This window comes from Phyllobates terribilis, unplaced genomic scaffold, assembly GCF_046119375.1.
Source record: "Phyllobates terribilis strain yellow unplaced genomic scaffold, ASM4611937v1 Scaffold_2__4_contigs__length_985480577, whole genome shotgun sequence".
Taxonomy (NCBI): Eukaryota; Metazoa; Chordata; class Amphibia; order Anura; family Dendrobatidae; genus Phyllobates; species Phyllobates terribilis.
Window position 1 is genome coordinate 539,910,962 of NW_027362762.1, and position 12,282 is coordinate 539,923,243.

Genomic DNA, 12,282 nt, shown 5'->3' on the forward strand with positions numbered 1-12,282 from the left:
GTGTTTTCACAGTTAGGTTTTTGGGCTTCATGGACTTCAAAACACGTGAATTAGCGTGGGCTGAACAAATCAACGAGGTCTTCAATGACGGTTCCAACCTGGTTTTAAATTCTAACAATGTGGAGATGAGGGATCTTACCACTAAATTGAAGGAATTATTGAACAAACGCATCCACCTATGGTGGAATAAATCTTTCCTTGAAAAATATGTTGTGAAAGGCTTGATACCACGTGGTTTACATGTTCAGGTTTTTCCCTCCTTTCAGGCTATTATGAGGTTTTTAGGACTAATTGGGAGGCCCTATCATCAGCTTGCTCTAGAGGATATATGGAACTCCTCATCAAATCGAATGAGGGCTCCATAAGTGATCTAGATGGGGAGATTGACTCAATACAAGAGGAACTTCAGAAGTTATCTACCACTGAATCATTGGCAGCATTAAATATGGAAATAGATAGAGATATCAAGAAATGGGAGAAGGAAATTTTGTCTTTTAAAACTAAAAAATATCAGCGAGTCGTAACTGATTTTCAGAATAAACACGTCTATAAGTGGAGAAGGCCAAACTTAAAAACAGGGCCAGCCATGAGTAGATCCGGTTCCTTTTCCTCTACCTCATCATGTGATGAGAGCCTGAGAGGAGGTGATTTACAAGAAACTAGCCAAATTTTAAAACATCTCAAACCTAAACAAGGAAAGAGTACTAGCAAAGTAAAAAATCCCATACCCCAGCAACGCGAGAGGAAAACACGGAGTAATATGGAGGTAATTAATTTGTCGTCCCATGTCTTGTCTGATGCACAGCGGGAGCTGTTGTGCCTGGGCCTGAACTTTGTTCCTACTAATAGGTTTAATTTTTTCACAGCCATGAAGGACTTACATCTTTTTTCCAGAAAATTGCTTTTGCACAAACTCCATAACAAATCAAGGACTGAACAGGGCTTTACTACAAGGGAGGAATTTGAGGCTTTATCGGCCCTTGAGGATTTGTTGAAGGAGCAAACCCTGGATCATGCAGGTGGGTTTCCAAGATCAGCCCTTCCCAGATCTACGACTTTTCCCCCCTTATCACTGTGTCCACAAATTGAGATCTTTACTAGGATGGTAACGGAGGAATTTCGGCAAATCCCCAATAAAATGAGGGGGGATAATCTATCTAAATTACAACGGAAGGCCTTAAAGGAATTACAAGCAATGAAGGATGTTGTTATAAAACCAGCTGACAAGGGGGGAAACATCGTTATCTGGCCCACCCACCTGTATGAAAAGGAGGCATTTAAACAACTAAGGAACAAAGAAACATATACCATACTCCCTAATAATCCACTTTTGGTCTATACCAGGGAGCTACTCAACATTCTTGAGACAGCTGTTGAGCGAGGCACCATTCCAAGACGCATTCTGGATGGACTTTTGGCAAATCAACCCAAGATACCTACTTTTTACTTGTTGCCAAAGGTCCATAAGAGTGTGCACGAACCACCAGGGCATCCTATTGTCTCTGGCATTGGAGGGCTTTGTGATCCAATATGTAAGTTCCTTGAACATTATCTGCACCCCATGGTTGAGACTTTGCCCTCCTATGTCAGAGACACCATGGATGTCTTGGCCAAAATGGATGGGATATGTATGGAGTCGGACATGTACTTTGTGGTTGCCGACGTGGAGTCCCTCTATACCTGTATTGATCACAACGATGGCCTTAGAGCCACCCAATTCTTTCCGGGTATGAGTGGATTAGATCAATCCTTGTGTGACCTTCTCTTGGAGTTATTGCGGTTCATTCTAACACATAATTTCTTTACCTTCAACGATCGTTTCTACCTTCAGAAACGTGGCACTGCCATGGGCACGGCATGTGCGCCGTCGTACGCTAATCTCTTCCTGGGTTTCTGGGAGAGGGAGATTTTCGGCGTCGGCGCTCCTGCCGCTTCCCATGTGCAGTGGTGGTATAGATTTATTGATGATCTACTGATTATATGGCAGGGCCCTGAGTCCGGGATCAGTGAATTCATGGCCGGGCTGAACCTCAATGATTCCAACATTAGGCTCACACATCGATATCACAAAAAATCCATCGATTTCCTGGATATACAACTCAGTACTGCACCGGATGGCTATATTGTAACAGACGTTTTTCGTAAAGAAACGTCTGTAAATTCCCTGTTGCACGCATCCTCTGCACATGACCCCTCTACTGTTAGGGCCATACCCACTGGCCAGTTTTTACGGATGAGGAGAAATTGTTCCTCTGACGCCGGGTTTGAGAACCAGGCCTCTGATTTAAGTGAACGTTTTCTCTCTCGGGGCTATAGCAGGAGATGCGTCAACAGGGGTTACATTAGAGCCAAGAATACTCCCAGAGTGCACTTATTGAGTAAAAAGATGGAAAGGAAATCGATGGACAGTTCCATACGTTTTATATCGACATATAATTCCGAAAGGAACATTATCTGCCGTATCCTGGAAAGACATTGGAACATTTTGAGGACTGACTCCACGTTGGCCGCCACTCTGTCTGACCGACCATGTTTGACTTCAAGGCGCAATAGAAACATCAGGGACATGCTGGTCAGGAGCCACTATGTGGCTCAACCTGCTCCCCCTTTTGGATCCAGGGGTCCCAGATGGGGCTTTTTTCCGTGCGGCGATTGTGTAGGCTGCCGGAATATGATTAGGGCACACGATTTTCAATCATCGGATGGCACTAAACAATTTAAGATTACTCACCATATTTCATGCAGTACCACTTATGTGATGTATTACGCCACTTGTGCCTGTAATTTAATCTATGTTGGCCTCACGTCTAGGGAGCTCAGGATCTGTACAAGGGAGCACATACGTGACATCTTGGCAGCCAGGGATGCCCTGGATGTGTCGGGTCTCAAGACTATACCCAGACATTTCCGAGCCCTTCATGGCTGTGATCCCTCTTCGTTCAGGGTCCGGGGCATTGACCGTGTCCGCTGTGGCATCAGGGGAGGCGACATGAAACGCCTCCTGCCCAAATGGAGTGTCGCTGGATTGTCACACTTGACACAGTGACACCCATGGGACTGAATGAGAAACTTAGTTTCTCATCCTTCATTTAATATGATCCCTCCTCTCCCATTGGACTTTTTAACATTCTTATTTTTAATTGTTGTGTTTTTTGTTCTCATTTTAGTTCTTTACACTCTATGTCGGAGTGACACCTACATTGGTGTATCCCTACACGCTATTTGTGATGTATTATTTGAAGAGTTGATGTGGAGCAGAGACACCTATAAACAGTATTTCCTTTCATCCTGGGAGGCAGACGCAGAAAAATGAAATGAAGATTCTGACTCATATTGTCCTGATGTGTGATTATTTGAATATTAATTTCCATAGTGGATATGTGATTAATGCATGAATATTTAACACATGAGGGTATCTTAATTTGACATGTGCAATTGTGCATGTTGATGCCTATATATCTATGCTCTGATACACATGTATGACCTTCTATATGGAGCTTATGTCTCTGTCACATGTCTGTGACTGTTACCATACTCGGGGCTGTTTGAATTAGGTACTGTTGGTGATGAATGGAATCCTTATGGGTTGGATGTGTATTTAGCATCCATTTTATTATTACTGGAATCATATTCCATTCACATACTACTACTTTGATTGCCATTGTTCACCAATGACCTGTTATAATGTTATACTCCTTTTGTCCTCCTTTCATGATATACCTGTCTCCTGTCCTTACTCTGCTCTGTGGATTGAATACAGTCTTCAAACTCTTCATACGTACACACTTACTATAGCGTTATATGTGGATCCTTGTTTTGTCCTCCGTCATTGCTGGACCTGCGCGTGCGCGCCTGTACATTCTTGCCGCTGTTCAGTCTCCGGCGTTCACGTGATGCGCGCACACGGGGTCGGGGGAAGTGCACCCTCTGACCCCCGCGCGTCGTTGTGATATCCTGGATGCTGTGCGCGATGCGGCGTCTGTGATGGCGCGCACGCGCTAATTTGGTCCGGCTATTGATTATACAGCTGCGCTAGCAGCATATAATGAACACATTTCACTAACACTACCAGGTCACTTTCCCCTTGAAAATGGTGCTATATGCACCGAAACGTGCGTAGGGGCATGGGATTTTGAATCAGCAGTGCAGACACGCAGGGTAGGTAAACGTGATATGGAGATTTCTCCATCCAGTGATTAGCATTATGTTTAACTATCTTTGAGTTTGAGTTTGGGACCCGGCATTTATAGCATGCTGTATGTAACTCATGTTTTATTAATAGAAACTGTTTTCTGCCTATATTCTGAGTCCCTTTAATATTATATATGCAATATGCAATTTATAGGCACAACTGTGATGTGGGGTATATGGCAGATATTGAGTACTGTGTGACTTATCAGGCCTTTTGAATCCCCTTTCCTCTTTCCTCCCTGCTCAACTGAGACTTGCACTGCATTTTCTGTGGAACCTTTATCCGGACCTGGTTTTAAAACTTTATGGGTAACTTTACTCCTGCTCTGATGTTCAAATGATCACAGTTCTCTTACTGTATTTGTATGTTTAATATTTAATAAAATTGTGCATATCTTTAAAACTACTGACTCTTTTTGGATCTTATCATGACTCTTTGGTGTCATATTGTAGGTATTACAAAAAGAAGTATGCCTGCGTCTGAGCAAATTAAACATTGACAAATCCCCCAGTCCAGATTGCATTCATCCACGAATACTGAGGGAATTGAGTTCAGTAATTGACAGACCGCTGTATCTGATGTTCTTAGACTCTCTTGTAACAGGGGTGGTGCCACAGGATTGGAGAATAGCTGATGTGGTTCCGATATTTAAGAAAGGTAAGAAGGTGGATCCAGGTAACTACAGTAAGACTGACTTCGGTGGTCTGCAAAGTTTTTGAGGGCATCATAAGAGATGACCTGCAGAGATATATTGCAGAGAATAATATATAAATGATAATCAGCACGGATTCATGAAAAATAGATTGTGTCTAACCAACATTTTGGGGTTCTATAAGGAGGTAAGTGCAAATATGGATGTTGGTAATGCGGTTGATGTGATTTATCTGGACTTTGCAAAGGCACTTTATACTATACCACATAGCAGCCTTATACTGAAGCTACAGAAGCAAGGACTTGGGTGAACTATATGCAGATGGGTAAGGAATTGGCTAAATGATAGGAAACAAAGAGTCATCATAAATGGTACTGTGGCACCCCAGGGGTCCGGTTGCCACAGTGGCATTGCCTCCCTCACAAGAGGTGATGCCATGCCTGGAAGCAAGCAGGGGTCCCCTAATCAGGTTTTGCTAAGCATGCAACACTTTCCTGGCTCCAGACCAGCAAGAGGAGCTCCTCCCCTTGGCAACTGGGATCTGGAGGCGGGGATAGTGAGACTTAGTGTGAGGAGTTGAAGTCAGGACGTCGACGAGAGAGGAGCTGGGGAGTGGAGCTGCGCGGCAGTTCACCCCAGAAGGAATCAGCACAGAGGAACCGGACACCAGAGTCCGAGGTTGTGGGGCACCGAATGCCCAGCAGCAGAAACCGGAGGGCAGGAGACTGCAGGTCTCCTGGCCCCACCAGACGCCTGGAGGCTCAGCAGCACCGCAGGGCCTAGCACCACCACGTGGGAGCGACGCATCAGCAAGGCCCGAGCTGCCTGCCATACGGGTGAGCACAAGGACGTTGTACTCAGAGACGAGGGCCACAGCACAGCTACAAGCAGCAGGGCAAGAGAGAGATTAGTGCAAAAGGGAAGGCCCACAACTCCACCTGGCGAGGTGGATTCCTTACTTCCTTCCAGGCTTCCCAGACTTCCACTTCTAGCCAGCACCCAAGTCCTGGTATGCCTAATCACCAAGTAAACATAAGAGGAAACCGCCATTGAGTTGTGGACTGATTATTAACTGTGCCATCACCCTTGCACTACACCGCCCAGCATCACCTACTTCATTACAACATCTACACTGCCCTGGAGCTAAGCTCTACCTGTGGAGAGCCAAACCAACTCTGCTGCATTAAACACCAGCTTCAGAGGACCTGTGCTGCAGCGGCGGCTACCTATAGCCGCATACTACAGGTGGCGTCACGAATTGCATACATAAAAACTATAAAATCCCCCTTTTACTGACCGCCCTGGGTCACGGACCGGTCACCGCCACTGTGACATCTCCCCAAGCAACGACCGGCCCGCCACCGAGTACCCCACGACCCAGGGGGCGCGTCAGTACATTCTCTAAATGGGGTATATTCAGCAGTGGGGTGCCGCAGGGATCTGTGCTAGGACTGATTCTTTTTAACCTCTTTATTAATGACCTTGGGGATGGGATTGAGAGTAAAGTGTCAGTCTCTGCCGATGATACCAAACTATGTAAGATATTAAAATCTGATCTTGACATTACGATATTGCAGAACAATCTGGATAACATGACTGAATGGGCAAACACTTGGCACATGAGGTTTCATGTAGATAAATGTAGAGTAATGCACCTAGGACGGAGTAATCCTATTACTGCATATACATTAAATGGGAGTATACTCGGTAACAGGAGAAGGACTTAGGTATTCTAGTTACAAGTAAGCTGAGCAGCAGTACTCCATGTCAAGCAGCAGCCGCAAAAGCAAACAAGATTTTAGGATGTATAAAAAGAGAGATAAAATCCCGCGAGCCCAACGTACTGCTACCTATTTATAAATCACTGGTGAGGCCACATCTAGAATATGGGATCCAGTTTTGGGCTCCACATTTTGGAAAGCATATTCAGAAGTTAGTCTGTTCAAAGGCAGGCAACTAGATAATTGCAATGGCTGGAAGGCCTCTCGTATGATGACAGGTTGAAAAAGTTGAGCTTGTTTAGCTTAGAAAAATGACGCCTCAGAGGGTATAAATATGTGTGGTCGGTTCAAATGACTGGCACATGACTTATTCCTTCCAAAGACCATACTAAGGACCAGGGGGCACTCATTACGGGTGGAAGAAAGATGATTCCAGCACCTTAACAGGAAAGGGTTCTTTACAGTCAGAGCAGTCAGACTTTGGAATTAGACAAAATGTAGAATTGGGGAAGGAAGGTTGAACTTGATGGACCTAGGTCTTTATTCACCCTATGTTACTATGTACAGTAACATATGTGCCGGTTCCTGTCTCTTCTGTTCCTGCTCCAGCTGTTAGGCGGCGCCCCGCCTTTGTTGCGGGGGATGCATTACAGCATCAGTCCTGTTTAATTCCATGGACTTTTGGTGCCGCTAGATCAGGGAGCTATAGGATTGTCTGTTTTTTGATTAATTATATCTGAGAGCCTTGGGTAAAGCTGCCTGCTATTTAAACCCCTGGGTCTCTGACTTCCACTTCCAGTCAATTAGTTTTGCTACTGACTTATGCTCCTGTCCTTGCTTGTGGTGTATTTTTCTGATTCCTCCTGTTTTAGGACTTCGGCGTGAATTTTGACTATCCTCTTGTTTTTCAATTCTGTTCCAGAGGTAAACTCTTGGCTTTGACCATGCTTGGCAACCCTTCCTGCTTCTGGTTCTCTCTTCTAGACTGCAGCCCTTCCATGGAAGCAATCCACTGGACCCCATTGTAAGACCAGATCCCTGTACAAGGCTTTAAGGCTGAAGGTCTGGGTTTCTCTAGAATCTGCCAGACAGATTGGTTCGTGCCAAGTCTGTACAAAGAAGACTTTTTGATTCTGTAGCCGCTGACAGATGTAACACTAATAAAATAGTGACTTTATGAAAACTACACAAATAAGGCCAGTAATTGATGCATCACTTGAATCAGGGTCTTTACATTATGCTGCTCTCAGATTAGATAACAAAAACCTGGTGACAGATTCTCTTTAAAGGAGAGATTAGAATAGAATAAAAAATATTTGAAACAGGCCACTGTTTTTATAACGCCACTCCATATGCCGAGCATGCTATTATTTTGATGTGGATCACTGTGTGTACATACCCACATATCAAATTAGAGCCAATCTGCTAATAAAATTCCCCAATTAGTCTTTTAACATATAACAAATTAGGAATAAAAAATTATTATATATTTCTACGTTTTTGTCCTTTTTTCATGCTTAGCTTTACATGTGTCACGTATATACAGCATATCACATAATAACAGAGGAGAGATTGTTACATTATGCAAATCTCTGATTTTTTTCCACATAGTCCATACTCATTTCTTCTTAGCTTTATGAAATGCGTGTGTGTTTAGACATTGTGAAAGTACATTTTCAGTCAACATTTGTGCAAGGTTGACCATGGTATGATAAATTGGCAAACATATGGTCTCTACTGGCATGTTGTAAACAGTAGGGGTAAGCCAATGATGCTTGAAATGCCATAATCAGTCATATGGTCCGTAGAGTAAAAAATAGATACTATTTTATTTTCAATTGTGGATAGACTTAACTTATAGGTATTGTCCATTTTTTAAAAATAAGTTCATGGCGCACTATAATTTGTGTGAAAATTCTGAGGTTGAGATGTGTTTTTTTACATGCATTGCCTGTATGTTTTGTTGAAACTTTAAATACGTACTGGTATATTGCCCTGTATAAATGTATCACACATATCCTGTTTATGGAAAGTAGCTTTTCTGAAAAAACACACAGGGAACTATGTATGTAAAGGTTTATTCTCATGGTTTTGCCATACAGTATTTCTTAAATGTTTGTGGTGATTTGCAATGAAAAATTACAGCAGAAAATGCATCATAATTACAACATATGAATAAACTCGGAGGCTATGTTTCCACAATAAATTTTTGGTGAGTTTTTGATGCTGCGAGTTTTTGCAAAGTGCATGGGAACTATAGCAATCTCATGCCTTCTGTGATTGTTAACACTTCATAAATTGACCTGCAGTTTTCAAATTTGAAGCATGTCAATTTCTCTTTCAGGTACGCTGAGTTTTTTGTGCGGATTTTCCCCATAGACTTGCATTAGATGCGGAAAATCAGCTGCGAAAAAAAACAAAACATGCATTGTTAGTGCATTTCCGCCTCGGAAACATATAAAAAAAATTATGTAAGCTGCACCTAAGTATAGCAATAAAGTTTTGTCAAAGTAAAAAACCAAGAACTATCAAAAATAAAGCAGCTTTATTTAAAGAATGACACACCAAATAGAGAAAAAACGCAGAGTCAAAAACGCGATAAAAATGCATGTTGAAAAAACGCACAGAAAAACGCAATGAAAAAACGCTAGCAACCTTATTTATATAATAAAAAAACATCAGAGAAAACTCTAAAGTCAGTTCAGTAGAGACGAGAGAAATTCCAGCAGTAGGCAGATCCGTTAAAAGATTCCAAAAATGTATTCAGTCAATCAATAAAATTCACAAACAAACATCACCCACCACCTCTTATAAGGTTATAAGGTTAAAAGGCCTGGCAGATGTGTTTCGGATACATGTCTTTAATCAGTGCAATAATTAAGGATATGTATCCGAAAAGTTTTGGAATTTTTTACCGGATCTGCCTGCTGCTGGAATTCCTCTTGTCTCTACTAATTTAAATAATAGGTGCAGAAATGGTGCATAAATTCTGCAACATCAAAAACGGACTAAAAGCTCATCATGGGAACCTAGCCTTAAGCCCCCGTCTCACATAGCGAGATCGCTAGCGAGATCGCTGCTGTGTCACGGTTTTGGTGACGCAACAGCGACCTCACCAGCGATGTCGCTATGTGTGACACTTTGCAGCGATCAGGCCCCTGCTGTGAGGTCGCTGATCGCTGCAAAGTGTCCTGGACCATTTTTTGGTCGTTGCCCTCCCGCTGGTCAGCACACATCGCTGTGTGTGACCAGCGGGAGCAGCGATCAGGCTGGTAACCATGATAAACATCGGGTTACTAGGGGCACACGCGCCCCTAGTAACCCGTTGTTTATCATGGTTACGAGCCTGCTAAAGTGAGCGGTAATCTCCCGCTCACCGTAGCAGAGTGGTAACCATGATAAACAACGGGTTACTAGGTGCGCGTGTGCCCCTAGTAACCCGATGTTTATCATGGTTACCAGCCTGCTCTTGCTTCAGCAGGCCGGTAACCAGGAGCAAGACATCGTGGAAAGATTCTTTCCACGATGTCGCTGCTCCCCTGATCGTTGGTGAGCCTGCCTGTTTGACAGCTCACCAGCGACCACATAGCGACGCAGCAACGATCCCTGACAGGTCATATCGTTGTCGGGATCGTTGCAGCGTCACTAAGTGTGACGGGGCCTTTAGAGTTGCTGGAAAAATATATACTCTACACCTGATCTAAGGGGTCTGACTGCTGGAGCCTCCATTGATCATGATAACAAGAATCCTATGTCTCTATTGCGGTTTTTAAAGAGATCCTGTCAGCAGGTTTTAGCAATATACAGTAAGGACATGCCCATAATGGCGCTGTTATACAGATTAAATTGATACCTTTTGTGAAGAAATCCGCTCTGGTTATTGTTTAGTTGGCATTTGCAGTTAACTTTCTTGTAATGATATCTGTGTTCACAAGGGTGGAACTGTGCACTTGGTCTCCTCCTGCTCTGGCCCCTGCCTGCCTCTGGTGCTTCAATGACAGGTTACTAATTTTTCAGTTACCTGCCTCCTGTTTGAAATTTTGAACCGACGTCATTGGTGTGGGTGGCACATGCGTTGTTTGATTTCATGGCTGGTCTTCAATCGAAAGATACTGGAGGCGGCACATGCACAGATTAAAATCTCGGCTCAATGACGTCTTCATTGAGCCAAGATTTCAATCTGCCACTTCGGCACCATTTTATTGAAGAACAAAAGACCAGCTGCAAGCAGCGTCGGACTGGAGTACTTTGGGCCTACCAGAGAAAATCATACTTGGGGCCCACTATGTAGCTACATAGAAATAAATACAAGACCACCAATTGTGTGGTAACACATACGGATATCAGGGTATATTATAAGGCAGCACACTTCTTGTTATAGAAAGAGGTGGTGCCCACATTTTGGTGCAAATTCAATGATAAATGTCCCCTGATGTGTATTAACCACTAAATCAATGTTTTATAGCACCAGCATAGTGGATGAGATTTTGAGACATCTCATCCGTACGCTGAGAAAATCCACAGCATGAACTGACCGATGATGTGGATTTCACATGAACAATGTGTCAATTTATGCTGTGGCTATTCACCACCGATTTCATCCTTTGCAATTCAAAAGTATCAAGTCAGGCTACGTTCCCACGGAGTGAAACCACTGCGGCCCTGACGCTGCAGAAGAGCCGCAGCACTTTCGCCCTCATTATGCTAGACTAGATGTTAGTCTATGGGGAAAGTCCATATGCAGACCTGCAAGAGAAATTGACATGCTGCGTTCCTGAAAGACGCACCGCATGTCAGTTCGGCTGGTGATCCACAGGTGCCCAGGTACGCATAGTGGACATGGGATTTCTAGAAATCCCATCCACTATCCTGTAACATCTGGCCACTGTGGGTTTGACGCTGTATAAATACACAGCATCAAAACCACAGCGAATCCTGAACATGGAAACATAGCCTCAGTGGTAAAGGTGCACCAGCAGGAAAGACAGCAATATCGGTGTGGATATTAAAGCTGTTAATTTGCTGTGGGATTTCCATTGTAGAAATTTTGCAGCAAATGCATTATGTGGGGCCCTAAATAACGTATGTATGGCGTTATTAGTGATATCATAAAAGAGCTTTCCCTCACATTCCCCCATACACTTTTTACAGAACTCACTCTGCCACATTTAAGGCCATAACTTTTTATGAAGGGCCTCATTTTGTTAGTAGTGGGGGAAGAAAACTTTTAGTAAGTTAGGGGTGATACATGGGGAGCGAACTCAGTCAGGGGTTATACAGGGTGAGGGGGTTCAGTGAGGGATGATAAAGGGGACCGAAGCTCAGTCAGTGAGGGGTGATGCAGGGAGAGGGGTTCAGATCAGGGGTGATACAGGGAGAAGATGTTCAGTCAGTCAAGTGTGATACAGGGAGAGGGGGCTCAGCCAATCAGGGGTGATACAGGGAGAAGATGCTCAGCCAGTCAGGGGTGATACATAGAGAGGGGGCGCAGTTAGGGGTGATACAGGGAAAAGATGCTCAGCCAGTCAGGTGTGATACAGGGAGAAGATGCTCAGTCAGTCGGGAGTGATACAGGGAGAGAGGGTGCAGTCAGGGGTGATACAGAGAGGGGGCTCAGTCAGTAGAGGGTGATACAGGTAGAGGGGGCTTAGTCAGTAGAGGATGATACAGGGAGAGGTTCAGGTCAGGGGTGATACAGAAAGGGGGTGCAAAGGGGG